This window comes from Petaurus breviceps, unplaced genomic scaffold (assembly GCF_028583685.1).
Source record: "Petaurus breviceps papuanus isolate PSGF00001 unplaced genomic scaffold, PetGlider_PUasm1.0 91133, whole genome shotgun sequence".
NCBI classification, from domain to species: Eukaryota; Metazoa; Chordata; class Mammalia; order Diprotodontia; family Petauridae; genus Petaurus; species Petaurus breviceps.
In genome coordinates this window covers 61,701,826-61,725,921 of record NW_027187419.1, presented here as the reverse complement: position 1 = coordinate 61,725,921, position 24,096 = coordinate 61,701,826, and the positions used below count along the sequence as shown (strand labels likewise).

The following is a 24,096-nucleotide window of genomic DNA, read 5'->3' as shown; positions in this document are numbered from 1 at the left end:
AGCTGCATCTAATCAGAGCTGCAGCAGTGAGCGCGTCATCCTGTTCTTCCCCAGTGATTTGCTTATTGAATAAAGGTACATTTTTTTTGTTCACATTTACCTGTTTATTAAAATTGCTGTCAATGTTCATTAAAATAAGCCCTCCCCTGAAAATAAGCCCTCTGGTGTTTTTCTGTCCAAAAAAATTTAATAAGACAGTGTCTTATTATCGGGGAAACACGGTAAGTGCCATCCAAGAGGATACAAGTTAAACAAAACAACTGTGTAATGGAGAAAGATAATACACAAAAGTTAGCCAAGAATGGGTTGGGGGATGAGGGAAGCCACCTGGCTTGGGGGATAATTGAGTCCAGTCCCAGGAAATAGTAACTAGTGGGAAAGAAGAGGCCTAGCCCAGGAGCCCACTTTAAATGGAGACTTTTAGTGGAGTTCTGTGCTCCACCCTCTAGCCCTCCAGTCTGGCAGGTGGAGGGTGCTGATGAGGTGTGAGTACCAAAGCAATGAATTCTCCCTGGATGAAATTTCTTGGAGGCATGATCATAGTGAGTCCAGTCCAGGGGAATATAGCTAGAGAGAAAAGACAAGTTGGCTGGCCTGGGAGCCCTTTTTAAATGGAGGCTCTGGGAGGAATTCTCTGTACTTTCTACTCCCTGATCTACTTTTTTGTAGTTATTTTAAATGGAATTTCTATCTCTTCCTGCTAGATTTTGTTGAAAGTATTTCTTTCAAACCTCTCACTTGTAAAACTTTCCCCTTCTCTCTTTCCCTCCATGAGAAAAAAAAAAGAGGAGGGAAACCTTTGTAAAAATTAGCATAGTTAGCAAAACTAATCCACACAAAGTTCATGGCCCACAATTTATGTTGGTATATCCCATGTCTATCACCTCTCTGTCTCTCTGGAGGAGGCCTAACTGATTTCCTCATAGGTCCTGGAGACATGGTTGGTCATTACATTGATCAATGTTCTTAAGTCTTTCAGATTGTTTGTCTCTACAAAAATTGATCACAAAGTGGAGAATGCTTAGCTAGGCTGGATCTCAGAAAGGCATTGTTATTGCCAGGCCTGTTCTTGAAGCCTTACTAGCATTGTAGGAACCTGATCGCACTTGTACTCTGTTGGCATAGGCTATCAAGAACACAGGGTCACCTCCATAGCATTTCACTTCACGGTGAGCCTAAAAGGTTTTAAAGGGTGTTAATATTGCAATTAGACTGTATATAAAAATCAGCTTTTAATATTCTTCTTGTCAGATTGAACAAGATAGACACTATTGAGGAATCATAATTATTTTTGAACTTCTAGCCTATTTGGTGAAAATTGTAGATAAATGCAAACAGAAGGGTTGGAATTGGCTTGGAATCTAAGGGAAATAGAGCCAATTGAGTATTTATTGTCATTGAAAGTAATTTGACAAGATACCATTCTTGGCATACTTGGAGAGAGGCTATTTCTAGAGGAAGTACTCCATTGACAGCAAACTGGGATACGGTTCCAAACTAGCATAGCCCATATGTAGTATCATGAAAAACTTTCCAGCTACCTTTGCCCAGGTTACAAAAACCTTCAGTTGTTATTTTATTTTTATGTTTTGTTTTTTAGGTACTTTGATACCAGGAAGGGTGTGCTCTGTGACTAGCAGTGATTATGCCAGACATTGTGCTAAGCCCTAGGGATATAAATCTGGAAAAAACAAATCTTTGCAGTCCAGGAACTTACTGTTTATGGGGAAAGACTACACACAAAAGAGAGCTGAAAAGTGGGGGATGGAGGCGGTGGGTTACCTGTGTGGAAAATAAAGAGATGGCTGACCTCTTCCTTAATGGAGATTTTGGAAGTAGCTCTAATCTCCTTTTCTTCCTCCCTCCATTCAGAGTTGTCCTAGGGATAAGAGGGTACTGAAGGGATGTGAGCACTGAGGCTGATCCTCAGGTTTGTAAATTCATTGGCTCTTAGCCTATTGAAGTAGGAAATGGGAGGAGGTATTTTAAATCTACTGATTTTTGTCAACCTTTTAATGCTAGTTTGAGACCTTTATTTGAATTGTAATGTGTAAATTATTATTTCTTTTTGCTATTTAAATACTTAATGATATAAATCTAATCAACAGTAGATCTATCTGACTTGAAGCTGAAACTGTGTTTTATCTCCTACCTATTAGAATTTATGTTCCTTGAGAACAGGGTCTGTTTGTTTTTCTGTCTGTACTATTTAGGGGAATTAGTAATGTATTGCAATTAAATCTGGCAAATATCTCTATACCTCTTACAGAGTAAACATTCAATAAAAGTTGGAATTGATTATGAAGATGACTTCCCCTCCCCCCCATTACTTTTCTGAGGTTTAGTTCTTTATCATTGCTCTGCCATGACTTTTAGAGGTCATGAAGTCTCCCCTAGTGCTAGTTAGTTTCAATGGAAACAGTTTGGCAGTCTAAGGTAAGAAAAAGTTGTATTACTAAGTATCTATTTTAAAATCTATATTCTTTGAGTCCGTTGTTATAGAAGAAAGGGGTCCATGTCAGAAACTAGTGGACACTAATTCTGTTTATTGGTAAGTAATTCCTGTTTCTGTGGACAGAGTTTGTTAGGGGAAATGAAGTAAAGCTTTAATAAAAATAAACACCCTTAAAAACTTTGTTTTAGGGGTGGCCAGGTAGCACAGTAGTAAGAGCACGGGCCCCAGTGTTGGGATGACCTGGGGATCTAATCTGGGCTCAGACACTTAGCACCCACCCAGAAACACCTGGCCGTGTAACCTTGAACAAGTTACTTAACCCCAATTGCTTAAAAAAAAAAAAAAACAACTTTGTTTTACCTCTCTAACTCCCCACCTCAGTTTCCATGGAAACAGGATACAAAAATCAACCACTGTCTGAGAGAAATCCCTTTTAGATCTCAGATCCACAAATTTAAATAACCAGCTCTATATATGTGGAGCCTAAAGCTAGGGAGTATGCAGTAATTTAAATAGGGAGGGAGCAGTTATTAAGTGTTGAAATTTCTCCTTTTTTGAGTAAAGTAGTTTACTGGAGGACAAGAGAATTGCTAAGGGACAGAAATATGTTATATTTCTACTAGGTATCTGTTGACTTTTTAAGTTACTTATTTACCTTTTCTAATGCCTGCTTTATAAATATCAAGCACATACAATGCAATTAGACTTATGCATTATTAGAACAAAGTGTTATTATATATCATAAAATAAATTAACATCTTTTACAATTCCACTTTATTAGCATCTACTCTTAAATTTAGATTGCATTGAAAAAGGTTTCTTCTGTGTAGTGATAGAGCCAATTATATCCAAAGCTGTTTATATCACCCAGAGCTACTGACAAGGAAGGACAGGTGGGCCCAGAACTCCCAAGGCACTGATTTACATGGTAGTAGCATATGTCATTGTAGAGCAGTGTTATTAAAATAAAAAGCTAGAAGGTGCCTCTCAATATCTAGCTTAAAGACCTAGAAGGACATGGTGTTAGAGTAGTCAGTAGCTCTTTATAGAGCCTTCAGTGCCTGAAGGTTGCATCCAGTTGGTTTGTAAATTATGGGTGCCCCAACCAGGCACAAATGTATGTTTTGCATGAGACTGTTAATTGATGGACACCTTATGAATTAAGCTATTATTCTGCTACATAGTCACCCAAATTGATTTTGATAGCTGAACAGAGAAACACAAACTTTAAATTTGTATTTTGTGAAAGCAAAAGGAAATGTCAGTTTTGAAGACTGTTACCTCAGGAAAATCTAGGTAAAGTCCAGATGATATACTGTCAGGCCAGTAAGAAGGAAGACACACTTAGATATAAAAGGTGTGTTTGGCCCTTGTTCTGGGTCTTTTGGCATAAAATGGAAGCAAACCAGTAAGATCTCTCAATTACCAGGTTGCACACTCATATTAATAAAGGATATCTTTCTTGGAGAATTGCCTCTGTTTGCCATTTTAAAAAAATTCAGATGCTGCAGGAAGACAGAATGAGACTCCCAGAGCTGGAAAGGGATGAATTCCTTTTACAGCATCCTTAGGAAGTAGCCACGTAACCTCATTTTGAATATTGTCGGAAAGTCATGAGCTAGTTTCCACCATTTCATGTTCAGACAGCTGTAATTATTGAGCAGTTCTTTCTGTCATGGAACTGAAATCTGCTTTCCTGTGACTTCCATGAGTTGGCCCCAGTGCAGCAAAATGATTCTAACCTTTTTTCTCTATATCTGCTCATCAGATATTTGAAGACAACTATCCCGTCTTCACCCACTCTTCCCCCTTAGGCTTCCCTCCTTTAAGCTAGACATCCTCAATTCCCTCAGGCGTTCCTTGTGTGTTCTAGTTCACCCTCTTAAAGAAACACTCCATTTTGTCAATGTTTGTCCAAAAAGACATCCAGAATTGAAACAGTACTCTATTTCAGATGATGTCTGGCCAGTGTATAATGATTGTGGTACATCTTTGTTTTGTTCTGGATAGCCTACTTCTCTTAATTTAGTTTGTATTGTCTTTTGTTTGATTGTTAATCATGTGGCCAGTTTTTAAAAACATTCTATCTTTGTGACCTGAACCAGATTTCTCCTCTTTTTTTTTGCTTGTCCTGCTTTCTCTGCTGAGCTCTACTCCAGCATCACCAGCTTCTTATTGGATATTTCATACTGGATTCTCAGAGGCATCTCAAATTTGGCTTGTTTAAAGCAGAATTCATTATCTTTCCTCCTAAATCTGCCCCTCTTCCAAACATACCTAGTTCTGTTAAGGGTAATAACATCGTTTTAGGCAGCAAAGTTTATGGAACATTAGAACGAGTAATGGATTTGGAGGCTGAGATCCTTGTTCTGTCATTTTTCTACCTGTAACCTTGGGCAAATCTCTGCCACCCTCTTTCATCCATAAAACGAGGGATTGGGCCAGGCTTTTCTGGGGTCTTACGGCTCAAAATCTTTGATCCTATGACCTCAAGAGCATCCTCAACTATACCTTCTTTTGCACTTCTCCATAACTAATAACTGGACAATTAATTTATGAATCCTTACCACCCCAACATCTCTTAAATCTATCCCTTTTGTGCTCACAGTCACCACCTTACTTCAGACCTATGTCACCTCTTATGTGGACTATGTCCTACTTCTTCCAGTCTCTCCCCTACTCCAGTCTAACCTCTCTACAGCTGCCAAAATGATGGTCCTCAAGTATAAACAAGAATGGTTGTCTCTCCTTAGCTCTTTAAGTTCTAGTGACTTCCTATTGTCCCTAGGATCAAATACAATCTCCTCTGACATTTAAAGCCCTTCAGAGTCTGGCTGCATGCCTACCTTTTAAGGCTTATACATTCCACCTTCTACTTGTTACCCCTCACACACTGCATTCAACCCCATGCTTTGGCACAGGCTGTCTTCATTCCTGTAATGCGCTCATGCCCTCTTTCGTCTCCTTCTTAGAAACTCTAACCTACTTAAAGGCTTAAGTGCCACTTTCTGTATGAAGCTTTAACCAATATTACTAATTTTTAGTGTTTCTCTGATTCCCCTCTTCCTTCCCTTATTACCTAATGTATTTACTTGGTATTTATTTTATCTCCACTTGTTTGTAAATGCTGAACTCCCTTCTTCCTTCCATAGAATGTATGTTCCTTGAGGGCTGTGGCTTTAATTTTTTGCCTTTTGTAACTTTATCTCCTAGCATGGTACCTAGCACACAGTAGGTGCTTAAGCACTTATTTATTGCCTGTCTTTTAATATTGCTTCTGGTTCTTGTTTAGCAAATTCTTAAGGTTTAAATGAATGCTTTCCAAGTTTTTATATAATGAAACTTCCTAGATATGACATATGCAGATAACAACATTTGTTAAGAGCTAGGTACTATGATAAGTGCCACGGGTGCAAAAAAGTAGCTAAAAACTGCCTCTACCCTTAAGTAACTTACAGTCTAACTAGGGAGACAACATGCAAACAGATATGTACAGATCAAGATATATGCAGGGTAAATGGGAAATAATTAACAAGGGAAGGCTCTAGAATTAAGAGATGGTGGGAAAGGTTTATTAGTAGCACACTAAACAATCAGTACAGCCCCAACAAATTGCTTTGTAAGTTCAAAGACAAAGGTGTTTTAAGTCTACTTGGTAGGAAATCATTGAAGACTTTAGCGTTGATAAGTAACAGCAGCTTGTGTATAAACAAGATTTGTTTGGTAACATTATAAAAGGTGGATTGAAGTAGGGAAAGAGTGGAGACAGGGAGCCATGTTCCAAAAAATAAATTCTCTTCAACACAATTCATGTAACTGTTGACTTTACCTCTCAATCTTATTCTTTTCTACTAAAGTTGGTAACTTCTTGATATTGTTCTTTATAAGCTGAAAACCTCATTTTAAGGTACAGAACATTTTCATGTTAAAATTGACTTCTAAGTAATTAAATGCTCAAGTCTACAATAAAATAAGTAGCTACTTTATATTTAGAGCCAATCAGTGGTAAAGGCTTAGAGTTGATAGCTTTATATGAATATAATTTTCTTATTTTAAAAAACTGTAGATAGTCATTCCAAATGAGAATTAAACTCAATCCAAAAAAGAGAACAGTAAACCAGGTTGCTAATGCTAGTAATGCTGTATGATAGCACATTAAGATAAACGCTCGGGAAAATTGAGGCAGAAATTTTTATCTGTTGAATGTTACATTTGCCTTTTCTGTCAAATGAGTATAAACCTATCAATATCATGTTCACACCTTTTTCTATTAGGCTTCTGAATGTAACAGAATTTTTTTCTCTGCAGAATGTTATATTTGTCTTTTCTATCAGTTGAATATAAATACCAGTATCATCACATTTTCCATTTTTCTTCTGAAGCTGTATTCTTACCTATCAAAATTTTCTTTACTGGGCTTAAACCATAATTAATTTTCTCTTTACATTTATTTGAGTCACCATATTTATAGCATTTTCATGTTTAAAACTAAAATATAACCGTGACATTTTTTGCTAAGCTTTCCATAAACTATTTATTACATTGTCAAATCAGATTATATGTATCATAATAATATATAAAATTATTACATACTCTTTCTGTGCATTATTACACATAGGCAGAATATTTTCCAATGGTTTAGAAGTAGCATACAGTCATCCTGAATAGTATTAAACATTTAGTATTGAGCTTTTTATTCCATACATTAACATGTTTGATACATTAGAAATAGTACCTGTTCATGGACCTTTATTTTAATAATTGGTAGCTATAAACTAAATGTCCCCCCAAACTTAAATAAATTAAATTTTTATTTCATTTCAAAACTAATTTTCCCTCCATTCCAGAAATGCTCAGCAAAGATGAGAAATATAAATATTTTTCTTATCCTGGATTAAGTTCCCTCTTAGCAAAGGTCTTTGTGCCCTGGTATTAATGAGACAATAATAACATTCTAATGGGATTATGATACATTCAGCAAATCAAAGGATAGGATATACTTCTCTAGTATTTGTAGAGAAGGATGATTCTATTTTAATTGCTTACTTCATTCTGAATTACTAACAGCTTTTTTCCCTTGGAGTTCTTTGTTTTCACAAGATACTATCATTCTGCTCAGAGAATTACTTGAAATATATCCTACTCTCATGTTCACCAGGTACAATAGACTTTAATCTAAATTATTAAATGATTATGCAATATATTTTTTGAATAGGAACTCGGTCTTTGTAGTTGTTGCTATATCTCAGGTTTCTGTTTTTGGATTTAGGGCCTATACAATTTGACTTGGTGTTTTGAAGAGTAATCTAGGGAGAAATTATTTCTGAATGTCTTTCTAAAAGCTTAAAGTCATTTTGGAATTTTCAAGAAAATGATATTCAAAATGGAATATTCATTTGCATCACAAATTAACTTAAATGGAAGTACTTAAAGAACTTTCATACCTAAATTAAATAGAATATTTGGAATAAAAAATGTGTATTTTAAATTTAATTGGTGTTAACCATGTTAAATATCTGTGTTTTGCCTTAGCAAATCTTTCTGAAAGCATTCATGAAATATTTTGTGTATCTTTATATTGTTTTTTTAAAAAATTAATCCTGGTAAATTATAACTGAATACTAATAAGTAAGTTCTAAAGCCTGTGTCAAAATGAAAGTTTACCACAAAGCCATTGTTTTTGCCAAGATTCATTTGTTGGCCTTTGTTAGCATTCGGTTTTATCATTAACTTCACTGAAAGGACAAAAATGATGTGTTTGATTTGTGTGAATTATTTCAGTAGAAAAGTAAAAATTGTAAAAGTCAAACTTGAATTTGTGATGTAGTCATCAGAAATTGAAGCAAGTTTCTGTATTCTCATGCTGGTCAGAACACATGTATAGTATGTACTGTATTCAGTCGTTGTTGCCACGATTTTAAAATGTTTCACCTCACACCTACCAAATGAAGGGGAAATGGCAAAAGACAGGGATAGTTGGTGTTCAAGGAGTTGTGGGAAAAAACAGTAGTACATTTTTGGTGGAGTGGTAAATTGAGTCAGTATTTTAGAAATTGTGTTAAAAAAAACAAGATCCAAATCCGTTGACCGAGAGATTTCATTACTAGACACACAAACAAAAGAGGGCATTGATAAAAAAGATCCTCGTTTACATAATATTTATATCAGCACTTTTTGTGGTAGCAAACAACTGGAAACTGTCAACAGGCAATCACAACTTCTGGGGACTTAGGTGAAAACCAGGTTTATTATGAGAGAAATTACCATGCATATGCAACCCACAGAAGTTTGCATATTTATGACAGTACACCAGAAGGAGGAGGAGAAAACAAGAAGGGACATGACACTGGAGGGGAAAGGTCCCAGAACCCCTTCCGAAAGGGAGGAGCAAGGCCATGGCAAAAGCTTTTTTTTTTTTCCCCTTGGGAACTGCTAGACTATGAAGGTTGGAGGGTCCATTTATCTGCAAAGGATCCCAGCTGCAGAAGCATTTTCCCTATCCTGGCACAGACTGGCTGGCGCCTGTCTTGCTTCCCAAAGACACACAGGGAAATCCAGTTTGGGGTGCAAACAACAAATAATGTTGGGGGCAGGGACTGACTTTGTCTTTGACACATTCGGGGCCCCTGCATGCTCTGGGTCCAGCGTTTCTGTTTTGTGGCAACTCAGACAATTTTAGGGGATTCCTTAACGCCCATCGATTGGGGAATAGTTAAACAAATTGTGGTGTGTATAGGTAACAATACTACCAAGAGCTAACAAGCTATGATTGTAGTGAATGCTAAGAAGAGTGCCTTTCTGAACTGTGTAAACAGAGCCAAGAAAATTACATAAACAGTGACGATAACAAGGAAAGAACATTCACCCCACAAAGATCAGAAGGGAATTTGCAAAATTACAGAGAACAGTCATGCCCCCAAAGACGAGCTAAGAGATGATACCTTCCCATATGAAACCCATTGCCCAGGGCCACCCAAAGACTGGGCTATCAACAAACATTCACTCCTGTGGGCCTTCCCCAAGAACTGTTATTATCTTTCTTTGGCTAATTGTCTCCATCTACTATTGCACCAGGACAATTTCCTAGTTTATCAAGGATATAACTTGTTTTAAAATGGGGCTCCAACTCCCATACAAAGCAAGCACTCAAGGTGGTATAGAATAGCTTTTATTTCACAACATAAGCATTTGGAGCCCCAAAAGAAATCTATGAAGTGTAAATAAAGCATAGGGTGTGTGTGTGGGTGGTCAGAATGGGATCATACGTGTACTGGAAATATTACTGGATTTAGAGTTAGAAGACCTATGTTCAAATCCTAGTTCTTGTGCTTACTCTGTTACCTAGAATATGCAGTTTACCTTCTTAGAGCCTTAGTTTGTAAACTACATCACTGAGGTCCCTTCTTGACTTAAATCCTTGATCATTTGAACTTAAAACCATGTGAATCCAAGGTCATTGTTAACCTGTTGTCATAAAATGAATATAAGGATAGAGATAGGAATTGGGCCTGTGATTCCCCCCCCCCCCTTTGGAGGGAGGAGGGCAGGGCAGTTGGGGTCAAGTGACTTGCCCAAGGTCACATGGCTAGTGTTAAGTGTCTGAGGCTGGATTTGAACTCAGGTCCTCCTGACTCCAGGGCCTGTGCTCAATTCACTGCACCACCTAGCTGCCCTTAGGCCTGTGATTTCATTGGTATAGAAAACAAACCAACAATGCAGTTCTAAACCTTCTCTGCAGTTTACATTCTTTGAAAGTTGACTAGAACACTGAGAAGTTAAATGACTTTCCCATGGTGACATAGCAAATATGTGTCAGAAGCAAAATTTATAACGTCTTCCTGATTTCAAGGACATGCTCTCTGCCAGATTTCTGCTAATAGAAAGAAGGCAGGTTGAGGATTGGTGGAGTTGGTGGGATTGAGGATCTTTCGTTCTTTATTAATTCCTAAATTGTTGAACTGCTCTAGCTTCTAGCAAAATTGGGAAGTTTGGGGTGGAAAAAAAGGATGATTTGTGATTTATGTTGGGATTACTGAGTTCTCATGTTCAGTATAAAAAACTTTGGAACTTTTGGAGGTGAGGTGAGATAGTAATTGTTACTGTCCAGAATTTTCATAAAATCCTTCAGGCTCAGGTTTTGGGACTGTTATAAGTATAGACAGACACTTACACAGCAAATACTTATACAGTACTGTGCTCTTTTTAGGGAGTTATGTAATAGTGCTAACTGGGTATGCTTTCTGTTCATTACTAAAATTTCAAAGTTTCTTTACCATAATGATTTGGTCATATTTTTTACTTCTTTTGCTATATGTTAACATGCAGCATTGAAACTCTGTTTCTACTCATAACCTCCATGGAAAGAATAATGCATGTTAATTCTGTAATAGAGAATTTGTTGGTAGCTTGTCTTGTTAGATAATTTTTGGGACTTTGAAGTTTTACATTATGATTTTATTTTCCCTCTTTCAAATACCTCTTCTTCCTGTCTAGAGTTTGTGCTTGCAAAATGTTTCGTTTCCTTTTGTACTCCTGCATAGCCATATATGTATATAATTTCATTTTTATTCAGTTCTTTATGGTTTAGCACCAGTTAACCCTTTTTTCTCTTTTTCTTTTAAGTTCAAAATAGTATTAAATTGAATTGATTTAAAATTGTTTTAACTTTACCCTTTCATATGTTGGTAATGTGATTTCATTCTCCACTAAGCACATATATTTTGTACACATTTATTTAATTTTTAAAGAGAATGTGGGTAGGAAGAATAAATCTGATTTGTGCTCATTTTGTACAGTTTTTATTTGAATGTTATTGAATGAAATTCCTGCCAACTGTCAAGAAAAAAAAATATATTGGAGTTTTCATGCTGTGGCATGGAATTACACTGGATTAATTATTCTTGCTTCAAACATTAGAGGTTTTGTTTTTGGTGAGGAAAAAATACAGCCAAAATCTGTTAAATGAACTGTTCCAGCCAGTCACACAGGGGTTGGCAACATTTTGGACACAGACCCCACTACCCTGCATCATTTAATTTGTTTGATGTTGTTATGTCAGATAAATAAAATATGGAGAGGAGATAACTTGACTGATTGACTCAAGCCTTGAAGGAAGATAGATTTTAATAGGTGAGAGAGATGGAGGGAATGCATTCCAGGTTGAGAATGGCCTGGGCCAAAATAAAAGAGGTTCCAGCAGGTATAATTAAGAAATGAAAAGTACCTTGGAGGCCATCTTGTATAGTCCTTTTATTTTCCAGATGGAGAAACTAGGGAGGGCTCAGAGAAGTTAAAGGACTTTCCTATTAAATGGCAAAGCTGGGAATTGAATCCAGGTGCTTTGACTTCAGATTTAGGGCTCTTTCTGCCTCACCAGCCTTCCTCCATGACAGACTGAGTGGTCACACCATTTCAAAATTAATACTGGTTTAAGGCAGAGTTCCTGAGATGAGGCTGGAGGGTCCCAGGAGACACCAGGAAAGTAAGGTGACTTCCTCAAGTCACCCTGTGTTGGAATCAGGGCCTAGACCCTGAGCCTGTGGCCTTGGGGATGTCACCTTACTTCCCTGGCTTCCAGTTTCTTCATATGTGAAAAAGAAGGGCTTGGATTTATATAACTACCAAGGTCCCTTTCAGCTCCAAGTCTGAAGGAGCAATATCTGCAATATTTTCATGGTCTTTGCTCTGGCAAGGTCAGATGGAGTTGCAGTAACTTCCGTTACACTAGTACTTTGTTGTCCTATAAAAAATACTGCACCACATCTTTATAGGTAGTTGCTGTTGCATTGTTAAACGTTTCTGTACTCTTATGGCTTGACAGTTTATTTGTTACTACATCTCTTATGTAATAAAATTGTCTTTTTGAACAGAGGCACCTGAAAATATTTTATTAATAGTTGACTGTTAAGCAGCTTTCAGAATCAGTTTTTTAATTCCAGAAAAGTTTTGTCTGTTACTTAAGTGTTTTGAGGCTGAGCGCCACTCTTAGCTTCTAGAGGTGTGGAGGATGAAATACCTTCTATCTTCTCTGGGTAGGCATGAGTTAGTGTATTTTTGTGTTAGTTATATATAACATTGAATTCAGGAAAAGCTACAGGGTAATATGAAACTTTATTCAAAGTTAGTATTCTGTTTTGACACAGTTTCTGACTCTAGTAAAACGTTCGAAAATACAATTTTTAACTGCCTTGCACATAGTAGGTACTTTTAATAATTTTTAATTTGAATTTATTACTGATTCTCCTCATGATTTTAATATTTTGGGATATAGCTGCTTTATAGGTTACCTGTAATATGTCATTTACATTTTAATAATAACTCATTTCATTTGACATTTTAGGTTTTACAAAGTATTTTCTTCAAAGTAATCTTGTCAGGTAAATAGTACAAATATCATCAATATCATTATGCTTATTTTACAGATGAGGAAAATGAGGCTCAAAGAAGATTTGTCCAATTTCATATAACTAGTAAGTTGAAGAGTTAGAATTTGAATCTAAGGACAGTGCCTGACACCTATTAGGTAATTGAGAAATTTTTTAAATTGAATGAAAGAATTCTGAGGTCACTTTTTTTTTCATTACACCCCATTATACTGTATGTGTTTAGGATATTGTGGTGTTTTATGTGTGGCATATTTAATTCTCCAAAATAGTGAATCATGTTTTGTTGTGTTTTGATTTTTACTTAACATATGAGAGCTGAAAGTCAAATAAGACTTGTTTGTGGATAACAAAAGACAGTTGGCCGGTGGCTTTGCACTTGAGAAATGATTCTGTCTAAAGGTCGGTGATAATGTTAAGGCTAATAATAAGCTGCTCTCCTTTACTCTTGGAGGCTGTTGTGGGTTTAAGCTGGAATAAAGCCAGGATGAAAGTAATCGGAACCCTCTTCTGTTCGTGTTGTGAAACTGTTTTACACACATTATCTTGAAACTGGAACAAATTAAGCATTTTAAATGAAATCATCATAATTATTGATTTCACTGGCTAACTTTGAAAGCATAGCCATCTCGGTTTCTTATGTCTTGCCTATAGTTAAGGTAATGAAATGCTGAAACCTTAATTACTAGCGGTGTAATTGCCATAGAACCTATACTAACTACTGGACTGTTCTGTTTTAATTTATTTTATTGTACAGGTTTGATCACCAAATAATAGCTCCCTGCTGAGGCAGAGGTGGATTTGACATTAGAGATGGTGTCGAGTTTTGTTTTCTTGTACAGTTCCAGATGTGTCAGGAAAATTTTGACAGTTAAATACAAAGCTGAATCTGCAAACTCTATAAATGTCCATTTGTAGCCGTATTTCCTTTCTGCCATATGGCTCACATGGATGCAAGTAATTTGTATTGACTAGTGTCTTATCTAGAAACCTATGGATAAAAATTCTGCTTTGTGTCTGATATACTACATTATTTTTGTCTTATGGCAAACTAGCATAATGCCAACATGGAGCTGTATATTAAATGATGCTGATATAGGAACAGGTCTCACAAAAGTAATCTTTTAAGAGGTTATATAGGTGTCTGTAATGGGAATGTAAATTTTAAAGATCTTCCCTGCCCCCAGGCTAAAGTAACCTGGAGCCTGGGGTGGGAGGCTTGTTTTTCAGCAGATACTTCTTGATTGGCCAGTGAGTCAATAAGGTTGTTACATTCTCTGAGCCCGGAGAAGGCTATATAAACCCTAATCTGTAGCTTTGTTTTGGGGCTCACTCTGAGAAGTGTTCTGTGATTTGTTCTGGATTCTGGGAAGCTGTTGTCCAGAGCCCCCCCGGCTTTGAAACCCAGATGTTGATTGGGTATGGATGTAATGGTTGGACAGTTTAAAATCTGTCTACTTGATCTGTTTCTGTCTTGATAATTCTGTCTATATATTCTGAAGTTGGGGGTGCTGACCTCTTTCTTCTTAACTAGGTAAATGATACATGTTTGACTGATTAAAGTAAGCTTGTTAACCCATTTTGAGTTGCTTTCCTTTATCAAAGCAGATCCAAGAACCTGTGCTGGCAGCAAACCCTGAGGACGCTTGGGGTGCTTGCTGCTACAGTGTCTTATAGGGCAGCCTAAATCCGCTTAAGTTATTGTAAGGCTTTGGATTAAGATGTTCTTGCATAGTAAACACAAAAGTATAATGAATACCAAAGTGTTTCTTAAAGAGAAAGAGATTTTGCTCCATATTAGACTTATAAGTGTGATTAAGATGTCTATAAAATAAACTTAACTTGAAGGAGTTAGGGAATTATCTGTGTTGTCATTTATGAGTAAAAAAGCTATTTAAAAAATATTTTGTGAACAAAATGAGCATATTGTATTTGCCTAGATAATGGTTATACTTTTGTGCTGATTTTGGATTTAATTTTTTTTGTTTCTAGGAAAAGAGTTGGATATTTTTGGCTCAGATAGTGGGTATAACTATATTATATATGGTAACGTCTTGCAGTCAGAGAAGGCAGCGGGAGTTGGAAAAAGTAGTTCAGAAGGCAGAAAAGATAAATAACAAAAGTAAGACAGCACAAAGAGGAGAGTGTGAGAAAAATAAAATTGTGGTCTGTGTAATACTAGAAGTATTAAAACTAAAATAATTCATTATCTGCCCAGCCTTCCTTCTTCTAAATGTCCCCATTCCATTTTTTTAAAACTTTACCCTCACTCCCACCTTGTTAGGGGAGTAAAGGCATTTCAGTGACTTTAAAGCTTTGGTAAATACATTTGATTTACCCTCCCTTTTTTTTGCCCTCCCTTTTCAATAGTGGTGTGAGCAGGTATGATACAGGAGAGAGCAGCCATTCAGACAACTGCCTGAGAAAGCTCCAAGAATATCTTTCTGCTTAAAAAAGGTCAGGTTACTGTTTCAAATATTGATTGAAGGAAAGGATCTCTCTCCATTTTCAGATATTTTTATACAATTTAAATAAAACTAAGAGGTTGTGGGCGTGGTTTTCTCAGCATTAGATTGGAGAATAAAATTAGTCATTTTAACTGTTCTCTGAGGAATGGAAAAAGTTATTGGGGCGGCTAGGTGGCACAGTGAGTAGAACACCAGCACTGGAGTCATTAAGACCTAGGTTTGGATCCAGCCTCAGACACTTGACACACACAAAAACTAGTGGTATGACCTTGGGCAAGTCACTTAACCCCAATTGCCCTCCCCTCCCCCCTTCAAGAAGCAAAACCAAAAAAAAACAAAGAAAAAGAGTTATTAAAGTCCAAAGTGTTAACTTAGGCTCCTGTGAAAATGATTTGCATAATTTGTAAATGAGTGACCCTGACAGGCCCAAAGCAATCTCACTACTATCAACAATAAAATCATGCAAATACACTGGAGCTTTGTTTTCTCTTTGAATTGACCTGTTGCTTAAACACACCTGCGAACTTGACAATTAAAAACTGTAGCCAGTTGAATAATTGAAAATAGAGACTATAATCCTTTGTGGCTAGAAGAAAATTTTTATATTTGATCTGATATAAACAGGACTGCCAAGTGGATAATTTGGAGAGAAGAGCTAATATGGTTGCAGTGTTGGGAGACATTATTTTGAATATAGAAAGTACTACTTGGAAAATCAGCGAATCCTCAGAACTGCTTCAAATAGCCAACTCCAGATTACCCACACCACCTAAGACAAGTGCCCCATTATTTACACAGAAATTGGGCCAATTCAATAAACATTTATTAAGCACTTGCTATGTATCAGATTCTTTGCTAAGTGCTGAGGATACAAAAAAAAGGCAGAAGACAGTCTCTACCCTCTAAGAGCTTACAATCTGATGGGGGAAGACCACACAGAAAAGGAAGCTGGGGGTGATACAGAACAGGGGATACTCTGTGGAGTTGAAACCAAGCAGAAAGGAAAGTGGCAAAGCACCACACCCTGCCCTTTCCCTACCTATGTTTTTATAAGCTAACTTCCTTTTATACCTGGTCCCACAGCCCCTTCCCTTCTTAACCACATTTCCAGGAAATCTTTTCTTAAAGAACACTAGGATAAAACTGTTAAGGGATACATTAAAGCACATCAGCTAGAGGCACTCAAGATTAAGGAACTGTTTGGTGTGGAAATCCACCCGACTGAACTGGCTACGGGGTAGTAGAAAGAGGGCTGGTTTGGGATTGGGGGCAGAAGACGTGGGTTCAGTTCCTCACCCTTTCTATCTGTGTGACTAAGACTATGTTCTTAGCCTCTGTGATGTCCTTACTCCTCCATCTATCCTATCAACCACCAGATCTTTTTTTTCCCTACTTCCATAGCATTTTCTGTATATTTTTCTTTATTCACAGAGTCAACACCCTAATTCATGCTCTTATCATTTCACCTCCATCCTGGACTGCTGTAATTACCTCCTAATTCATCTCTTTTCCTCAATTCTCTCTCTTTTCTGATTCATCCTCCATACAGCTGCAAGAATTTTCCTTGAGTGCCAGTCTGATCATGTCACTTTCCTAAGCTCCAGGGGCTACTTCTCACTTTTAGGATCGAGTATAAATTCCTTTGGCACTTAAAGCCCTTTTCATCTTGATACCAACCTACCATTTCAACCTTATTGTACATCATTCCCTTCCACACACAAGATGGTCTAGCTACTTTGCTTGGACTCCTTCCTCATCATTAACCATTCTCCAACCCCCTTATACGCTTATCACAGTGATCTTGAATAGTTGGCTATTGATGGACAAATCCCATTCCCGTTCCCCACCTATCTCCTCCCTTCCTTCCATCCACCTCAATGCTTCCCTCCCCTACAGTGTCCCATTCCAGATCTGTCCACCCCTTCTCCTATGCCTTCTGTAGAATTTGTTCTGTAATTAACAAATTTGTTTTCATCTTAAAACTTTTTCCTCTCTCCCTCCTTCCTTCTTGTAATCATGGAAACTTGCTTCTTCTTGACTACATTTTTTTCTAGGCACTCTTATCTAATATTGGTTGCATTTGAGTTCTTTAAACCCTCAAAAGTAATGGAATTGGATACTCCTTTCTTACCATTTCTACTCCAAATTCTCCATTTACCACCCCCACTCAGCAGTGTCTTCTCCTTTAGTCTCTCTCTTTTAGTCCAAATTTATCAGTGAGTTTAGATCCTCATAGCTCTTAACTGCACACCTCCATTCCCCCATCTTCTTCAGCAAGTTCAGTATCTTGCTTACAGACTTTTATCTCCATTTCAACTTCTCACATATATACATAAATACATGCATAAATATTCTTTTTTTTTTTTTTTGCCTTTTTTTTTGGAGGGCAATTGGGGCTAAGTGACTTGCCCAAGGTCACATGGCTAGTTTTTGTGTTAAGTGTCTGAGGCTGGATTTGAATTCAGGGACTCTTGACTCCAGGGCCAGTGCTCTATTCACTGTGCCACCTAGCTGCCCCTGATTCTTTCTTGACCACCCTAACTTTGTAGTTCCTTAATCTACTCACCTCTCATGACCTATATCTCCACTCCACTTTATAATACAGAGATGATCATACTTCAACTTTCTTGTATTCTTTTGTTGTTGTTGAGTCGTTCTGACTCTTTGTGACCCCAGTTGGGGTTTTCTTGGCAGATATGCTGGAGTGGTTTGCCATTTATGCTTCTCTATTTCATTTTACAGATGAGAAAATTGAGGCAAACAGGCCCAGGGCCAAGCAACTAATAAGTATCTGAGGCCAGATTTAATTCAGAAAGAGTTGTCTTCCTGACTCCAGGTCCTGTGCTGTGTTGCCTAGCTGTATCCTCTGTGTATCCTCTCATATCCTCTGTGCTGCCTAGCTGCTCATACTCACAACTGCTACAGTTCCATGTTTGTGAACTCTGAAATTCTTTTGTTTGTGAATAAATTTACTTAAAAAAAATACTTTGTTGGTCTCTGTCATCTCATTGCTTTAGATATTCCCTCCATCAGTGGCAACTGAAAGCTATTCATATCTTCTCACCCTGTATGATTTTTGTCCATGCATTTCCATAGATTGTTCACAGTAAGGGGATCCATCCAGCATGTTGTAAACTTTCCACCAGGTCATTTTTCATTTTTTTAAGTCAACAGTAGAGCTCATGAGCTATATGCTTACTATGGTACATTATCATAAATTTTCTCATTGATGTCTCCAGTGCCATTTCTTGAGCAAGGTTAATCCTTGATAATATATATGCTACAGTGTTTTTGAATCCATCGCATATCTTTGCCTTGCCTTCTACATCACCTACAACTTTGATTCCTCCTATCCGATTGTAGTATTTCAATATTCACAATTACACTGTAGTGCTGAAAGAATTGTTTTGTTTTTTTTTTTTTTGCTAAAAAGATGGACCTTCTTTGACCAGTGTTCTACCACTAGGCATATCCCCTAAGTCAGAAAGAAAGTTGCCATATACGTATACACACTAAAACATTGATAGCAGCCATTTTTTTGTCATAGCAGAAAACTGGAAACAAGATGCATATGACTTGGGGAATTACTAAATAGAATGTTCTGTATGAACATAAACAAATATTACTGTGCCATAACAGACAGTAAATATTTGTTTAGCCTCTACTATGTGACAGGTACTGTGCTAAGTACTGGGGATACAAATAAAGGCAAAAGACAGTCCCTACTCTGAGGGAGCTCACAGTGTAAAGGGGCAGACACTGTGCAAACAACTATGTCCAAACAAGATAAGTGCCAGATAAAGTAGAAATAATCAATAGAGAGAGGGCACTGGAGGGGATTGAGAAAGGCTTCTTGGAGAAGGTGAGATCAGAAAATCCCAGGAGGGGGAGATGAGAAGGGAGAGAATTCTAGCCAGGGAAAATTTGTGAAGTCAGGAGATGGAGTATTTGTGCAAAGAACAGGAAGGTTGTCATTTGTCACTGGATCTCAAGACTATGTGGAGATAAAGTATAAGAATACTAGAAAAGTGGAGGGGGGGGCAGGGCTGGTTAGGAAGGGTTTGAATATAGATTTGATCCTGGAGGACATGGGGAACCACTGGAGTTTATGAGTAAGATAATGATGTGGTCAGACCCAGATGACTAACTGGAGGTAAGGAGAGACTTGTGGCAGGGAGTTGCAGTAGCCCAGGTATGACATGATGAGGGCCTGCATGTGAGTGGTAGCATAGTCAGAGAAAAGAAGGGGACATCTGTGAGAACTATTGTAAAGGTAAGGGTAATAGACCTTGGTGGTGAATTGGATATGGGGGAGATGGAGGGGAGAGAAGGGTAAGAGTGAGGAGTTGAGGATGACACCTAGATTTTGAGCCTGGGTGTCTAGGGTGGTGATATCCTTAGAAATTATGGGAAGTCCAGTAGAGGGAAGAATTCAGGAGGAAAGAAAGTGACTTCAGTTTTGGAAATGTTGAGCTTGGAAGATGTGGACAAATGTTTCAAGATGTTAGATAGCAGATGCTAAATATAAAGAATTCAGAGACATAGGGAAACTTACATGAAATAATAAGGAATTAATAAGCAGAACCAGGAAAATAATGTACACAATGACTACAACAATGTTAATGAGAAGAATATAAAAATCTAAGCTGAATGCTAACATATAGTAGGCATTTAATAAGTCCTCCTTCTGGCTGTCATATTTCCAGGAATAGTTGCTTGTGACAACCAAGTGCCTTGGTTATGAACACTTTAACTCCCAAGTTCTGTGCCAGAGGTTATAAGGGAAATGATCGCTTGTCAAAATAAATGACTGCAAACAAGGTAATGGAGTTGGTAATGCATCTTTCCATCAAAAGTGCCATCCCAAGAAAGTTCCTTGTATTGTTATGTTGCTGTATGAAGTGACAGAGCCGTACCACAGAAGACATAGCCTTGTATTTGTAATGATATTTATGAGACACATCTCAAACTTTATTCTTCTTTGCCTGTTTCCTTTGGGATGTTTTCTGTGAGAATACTTTGCTTATCTCTCGGAGACTGCAGAAATTTTGGCAGCAAGCAGAAAAAGGGGGCAGACTGGTAGAGCAGAAAAAGCAATGGACAGTTCTTTGATGTTTCTTAAAGGGATGATTTTTCTACTGCATGTGGGCTTCAGTAGGCTTGAGAAATATAGTATGATTGATCATATTTTCAGTTTTCTTTAACGTTATTTTTCATAGTGCTCTGTACATGAGGTGTGACTAAAATATTTTCTTTTCACACCATATTTTTGTGATGGCAAGTTTTCCCATTCCTTTGTTTCTTACATGTGGTTTAATGCTAGTTTACATGATTTAAATAAAAGTAAAAAGCATGACAAAAAGGAAAGTGGTCTATAGAAATTAGGTTCAGATTTATATTAAACTTAAATTTCAAACTGGATATTAGTAATAGAAATAATGTATTACCATAATTAACATGCAATTTATATGAAGACTACAGATGGGTATTGTGGCAAGTGAGTTGAAAACACATTCCTGTCTTCCATAGGTTTAAATACTTAAATAGAACTGTAATCTCATTAATATGGGTATTACTTCTACTGATCTAACTCAGTCTATCCACTCTCTAGTTCTTATCCATATCATTACATAAATGCTCTATAGTAGATCCACCTATTTGTTTTTTTTACTGTTCTATGGATCCCAATACTGTTCTCTGGTTCCTGGTTGTTTGTCTTTGTTCTCAATATATAATGGCTATCTCTTTCTCTGGTCATATGTTCCCAGGAGTTCTCTGATTTGTAACCATATATCATTAATAATAGAACTTTGTTGTTGAAAATCTGGGCTTTTGCAGCCCTGGGCAGATTAGAATTATTTAAAACACTGCAGAGTTTCCCAAATGGGTTTCATCCTGATTATTTGCTTCTTTCTCAGTTCTGGGTCCAATTTATTGTCTATTTTTAGTATCTTTCTAAAATACATAGAGGCAGCAAGGTCTAGAGGATAGAGCACTGGACTTAGAGTCAGGAAGGAAGACCCGTCTTCAACTCCAACCCCGATTCTTACTGTGTGTCCTTAGGCAAGTCATTTAACCTTTCTCAGCTTTGGTTCTTAGAACAATAAATTGAGATTTTGTGTGTGTGTGTGTGTGTGTAAAGTGTTTTGCAACTTCTAAAGTACCATATAATATAAATATTGACTATTGTTTTATATATTCTGATGAACTAATTCAGTAGACTGACCATTCAGCTCTGTGTCAAAACCTGGGTAAGGTGTTCTGAATTGCCAGTTAATTTATGGAATGATTAATTTTAACTAAGGGAATGAGACTGAAAGGGGGTCCTTCTGGGTCTAGACAGGCATTCCTGTTTCTTTGGATATTCATTGGAAAAGACCATAACGTGAGGAGTGATGCTTCAGTCACACTTTTATAAGGCACAAGGGAGTGCCAAGGCAGAAGGCACAAAGTAAAGAGACAAATGACAGGAAAAGGATAGGATGCTAAAGGAAGGCAGTCTGCTTGGGACAAAGAATAAGGGTGGGGAAGGGCACAGAAAGTCACATGATCGTGGATCAGAGTGGGGAGCACTCAGGAAACATGGACCCACAGCAGACAGAGTGCTAGGAGGAGAGAGAAGGAATTTGGGGTCTCATCTTTGTTTTTTTGTGGTGGGAGGATTCTTATTTGTGCCACCTTACATCTCCACATCATCTCAGTTATCAGCAATACCTTAGGATTATGCTAGTGAGCATAGTGTTTGCTGGTGTTCTAGCAGTGGGGTGGGTGATGGCAGAGGGGTTACTGAGTGAGGGTAACTTAAGGGATACTTCATGCATGAAGTTGTTTTTTTTTTAACACCTTTTGGATTCTTGGTGTCCTAGAATTGAATAAATTGTTTTTATCTTTGGCACATAGTTTCTGTTTTAGAGAGGTTTGAGAGGTCATGAAGATCAAGAGAAAATGTCTAGTCATCCATCTTTTTGGTCATGTGACCCAAAAGTTGGAATCCTCTATTTGATCCAAAGGACCTCACCCTCTATTGGGTATCTCTTCTCAATCTGGACTTAATTCTCCTCTATCACAGTCTTTTAACTTGGAATCATTCAAATCAGTTAAATTTTAAAAAAATAACAACCATACATATAAATAGCCACAGAAAGATTACAAAGATACCTATAAAAAGAGTTTTGAAGCCTGTCTGAGCATTAATTAATATACCTGTTTTGTTAAGTCCAGGAGTATGATTTAGTGAATCGTAATCTTCTAGCTAGCCTGGGAAGAATTTATTTCTTAAAGATAAAAATACTTGGATATTCTGTCAGAATTTAAATTCTAAAAAAAGATAAAAATATATTTGTTCAAAGGCAGTAAGAATAGTGATGTCTTAATGCATTATACATACATATACATTTTATTTTTGATGTGATTTTTTTTATCACAACACCTACCTTCCTAGAATCCTCCCTTATAAAAGAAAATTATTGAACATCAGCAACCAAAACAGAAGCTGCACCTGACAGCCTGTGATTGTTGATCGTTGGCATTTTTTTTGAAAACTGTTCTTTTTAAAATAAATTTTATTGATATTTGTTGTTTTTTATAAATCACCTAAATTTCCCCCTGTATCTTTCCCCTCCTTTATTCCCAGAAAGCCACCTCTTATAACAATTTTTAGGAAAAAATAAAAAGAGAAAGTCAAAATTGATCAACAAATAATGTCAACAGAATTTGACATTATTTCAGTGTTCCACACCTATGAACTTCCTCTTAGTCCTACCCACCAGACTTTATAAAGGAGCCGAAAGCATGTCTTCTCCTGTCTCTTCTTTGGGTGCCAGCTTGTTCTTGTTCTTTAAAATTTCCCAACATTCATTTTCATTTCTTTTGTAGCTATTCTTTCCATTTACGTTGGTATAGTCATTGTGAATATTTTTTTCCTGCCTCTATTTACTTCACTTTGTATCATTTCCCCATTTTATATATGAAACAGTTGAGGCCGACAGGTGCTGCAAGTGGAGTGCTAGACTTGTCAGGAAGACCTGAATACAAATCTGACCTCAGACATTACTGACTCTGTGACCCAGGACAAGTTGCTCGGAGTCAGGAAGACCTAAGTTGAAATTCGACCTTGGGCCAATTATTTAACTTCTGTTTGCCTCAGTTCCCTCAGGTTTAAAATGAAGATAATGACAGTACCTACCTCCCGGATTGTGTTGACAATTTAATGAGATGATATTAAAAGCTTAGTACAGTGCCTGGCACATAGTAGGTGTTATACAAATGCTAGCTTTTATAATTATTAAAATGAGGTCAGTGCTATATAAGTGCTAGCTATCATTTTATGTAACTCTTTCCATGCATTTATGCATTCGTTATATTCATTTCTTATAGCACAGTAATACTCCATTTACTCATGTGCCACATTTTAGATATTCCCCCCCCCCCCAAATGGTAATTTTATGTTGTTTTCAGTTCTTTACTACCACAAAAAATGCTGCTGTAAATATTTTGGCATATGTGGAGTCTTTTTGTTAATCACCCTCATCTTAGGGAAGGGCTCTTGATCCCAATACATTTAAGAAAGGTTTTAGACAAGCATTTTTAAAAAAATGGACCACTGGTTAATCTTCAGGAAATGAAAATTTCCAGTTAAACACAAAACCTTATGCCCTGAACATTCTGGCTAATTGAAGTTTTACTAGACCACTGATCATCCATTTTCTGCAGACCACTATGCCATGGCTAGGAGCAACAGCTATTTCTAACTAATCTTTTCCCAGAAGTGATAGGATATTCTTGTCTCATT

The 24,096-nt window shown here is 37.1% G+C and overlaps 1 protein-coding gene across 2 annotated transcripts in view; it reads left to right on the top strand.

The window, feature by feature from the left end:
• Positions 1-24,096, top strand: part of LNX2 (ligand of numb-protein X 2) — a 98,469-nt gene that overhangs the window by 12,886 nt on the left and 61,487 nt on the right. The window contains exon 2 of one of the 2 annotated variants that reach the window (XM_069079904.1): positions 12,877-12,977. The exons of the other annotated variant lie outside the window; for it this stretch is intronic. The gene's annotated coding sequence lies outside the window, so the exon portion shown is untranslated. The remainder of the gene's footprint in view (positions 1-12,876; positions 12,978-24,096) is intronic. 2 annotated transcript variants of the gene reach the window in all.